The sequence below is a fragment of the Palaemon carinicauda genome, chromosome 33 (assembly GCF_036898095.1).
Source record: "Palaemon carinicauda isolate YSFRI2023 chromosome 33, ASM3689809v2, whole genome shotgun sequence".
NCBI lineage: Eukaryota > Metazoa > Arthropoda > Malacostraca > Decapoda > Palaemonidae > Palaemon > Palaemon carinicauda.
Window position 1 is genome coordinate 68,002,289 of NC_090757.1, and position 3,347 is coordinate 68,005,635.

Here is a 3,347-nt window from a genome sequence, read left to right on the forward strand (position 1 = left end):
TCGGCCAGCCAAGCCTTATAGACAGCAACAGCAACTGCAATTGCCTTTGCCTCCAGTGCCCCAGATGGTGGCACAAACCCCGACTGCCTTTCAGTGGGTACCCCAGGCTGTGCCAGGTCAGTCAACCACATTCGCCCCAACGTTCGAAGGACAGTCTTCTTCCTTTCGTGCAAAACCTAGAGGAGCAGCCAGAGGCTCGTCTAGGCGCCCCTCAAGGGGAAGGGGATTCAGAGGTGGTCGTGGTCAGGGAGGCAAGACCTCAGGACGGCAGTCCAAGTGAAATGATACCGGTAGGAGGGAGACTGATGAAATTTTGGCATCGCTGGACCTTCGATCCCTGGGCCCAAAGCCTACTCAAGAATGGACTGGGTTGGAGCTGGTACAGCACTCCACCCCATGCCTTCGGTTTTTCCAACGCTCCACCCCCATTTTGGAGGAGTACGTTCAAGAACTGTTGGAGAAAAATGTGATCCGAAAGGTGAAGTCCATCAAATTCCCAGGGAGGCTGTTTTGTGTTCCCAAGAAAGACTCGGAAAAGCTCAGAGTCATTCTGGACTTGTCACCACTCAACAAGCTCATAATGAATTGCAAATTCAAGATGCTAACACTGCAACACATAAGGACCTTACTGCCCAAGAGGGCATACTCATTCTCTATAGACTTGTCAGACGCCTATGGGCACATTCCAATCAGCCGTCGACTCTCCCCCTACCTAGGGTTCAGGCTACAACGGAAACTGTACGCCTTCAGAGCCATGCCATTCGGGCTAAACATAGCCCCAAGGATTTTCACGAAGCTTGCAAGCGCAGCTCTCAAACAATTACGCCTAAAGGGAATTCAGGTAGTAGCCTACCTGGACGACTGGCTGGTGTGGGCAGCATCCGAGACCGAATGCTTGCAAGCTTCCAGTCAGGTGATCCAGTTCCTAGAGTACCTAGGCTTCAAGATCAACAAGAGAAAGTCTCGACTTTCTCCATCCCAAAAGTTCCAGTGGCTGGGAATCCACTGGGACCTTTTGTCACACAGTTTCTCCATCCCAATGAAGAAAAGGAAGGAGATAGCGGGCTCTGTCAAGAGACTTCTAGATTCCGAAAGGATATCAAGACGCGAACAGGAGAGGGTACTAGGCTCTCTCCAGTTTGCTTCAGTGACAGACCCAGTGCTAAGAGCACAGCTAAAGGATGCAACCGGAGTTTGGAGAAGGTATGCATCAAACGCGCGAAGAGACCTGAGAAGACTAGTGCCGCCTCGGCTACGTACTCTTCTCAGACCTTGGTCCCAAGCCAGACATATAAAGAAGTCGGTTCTTCTTCAGCCACCTCCCCCGTCGATGACGATTCACTCAGACGCCTCAAAGGAGGGATGGGGAGGTCACTCTCATCGGAAAAAAGTCCAGGGGACTTGGTCCAAGCTATTCAGGACCTTTCATATAAACTTTCTAGAAGCTATGGCAGTGCTCCTTACCTTAAAGAAAGTCTCCCCCGCGTCACTCGATCCACATAAGATTGGTGACAGACAGCGAGGTGGTTGTGAGATGCTTGAATCGACAAGGGTCGAGGTCACCACCTCTCAACCAAGTGATGTTAGCCATTTTCCGATTGGCGAAAAGAAGAAGTGGTACCTGTCGGCAGTTCACCTTCAAGGAGTCCGCAATGTGACAGCGGACGCTCTATCCAGGTTCACACCGATAGAGTCGGAATGGTCCTTAGACGCAGGATCATTTTCCTTCATTCTGAATCAAGTCCCAGAACTGCAAATAGACCTCTTTGCGACGAAAGACAACAAGAAGTTGCCCCTGTACGTGTCCCCGTACGAGGACCCCTTAGCGGAAGCAGTGGACGCAATGTCCCTCGACTGGAACAGATGGTCCAGGATTTATCTGTTCCCTCCTCACAACCTTCTGTTGAGGGTCCTCAACAAACTGAGATCCTTCAAGGGGGTAGCGGCAATAGTGGCCCACAAGTGGGCGAACAGTATGTGGTTCCCCTTGGCGTTGGAACTACAGATGAAGTTCGTGCCGCTACCACATCCAGTTCTGACCCAGCAAGTCCAGAAGTCGACTGTCTGCGCTTCATTACAGAAAACCCAGAACCTGCAGCTCATGATTTTCTCGCCCTAGCGGTGAGAAAGCGCTTCGGGATTTCGAAAGCCAGCATAGACTTCCTAGAGGAATACAAGTGCAAATCGACTAGAAGGCAATATGAGTCATCTTGGAGAAAATGGGTGGCCTTTGTAAAGGCAAAGAATCCGCAGGAGATCTCAACAGACTTCTGCTTATCTTTCTTCATCCACCTCCATGGCCAAGGATTGGCAGCTAACACGATTTCAGTGTGTAAATCGGCTTTGATGAGACCCATTTTATTTGCCTTCCAGATCGACCTAGGTAACGAGATCTTTAATAAAGTTCCGAAAGCCTGCGCTAGGCTCAGACCTTCAGCACCTCCAAAGCCCATCTCATGGTCTTTAGACAAAGTTCTTCATTTCGCCTCCCTGTTGAGCAATGAAGAATGTGCGTTAAAGGATTTGACGCAAAAAGTTATTTTCCTATTTGCACTCGCGTCCGGGGCCAGGGTTAGTGAGATCGTAGCCCTCTCGAGAGAGGCAGGTCGTGTTCAGTTCCTGGATGGGGGGGGAGCTGAACCTGTTTCCGGATCCTACGTTTCTCGCCAAGAATGAGTTACCCACCAACAGGTGGGGTCCCTGGAGAATCTGCCCTCTGAAAGAAGATGCATCTCTATGTCCAGTAGAATGCCTAAAGGTCTATCTTCGTAGAACTTCAGACTTCAAGGGTAGTCAACTATTCAGGGGAGAAACATCAGGCTCAAATTTATCTCTGAATCAACTCAGAGCGAAAATGACATATTTTATTCGCAGAGCGGATCCTGACAGTACACCCGCAGGTCACGATCCGAGGAAAGTTGCCTCATCCCTAAATTTCTTTAATTGTATGGATTTTGAACATCTCCGTTCATACACGGGCTGGAAGTCTTCCAGGGTGTTCTTTCGCCACTATGCAAAGCAAGTAGAGGAACTTAAGAGATCTGTGGTAGCAGTTGGTCGTGTAGTTAACCCTACTGTTTAACTCTGCGAGGAACAGTGGTCTTAATTGGGACGATTAAGTCCAGGGTGAGTGTGTAGGTACATACTGTACTACAAACTAAATGAGGGCACCAAGTGCCCATATAGACTGTTCCTTCTTTCAAAGGTGAACCTTGCATAAGTTCAGACATGTGTGCCAAGCGTTTCTAACGCTAATGTGATTGATTTGTAATACAGATTTTTTATGACTTGATACCTTGGTATCTTATTAAAGTGGGTTTAATGGTTTATCTTTCAGATAAACAAGT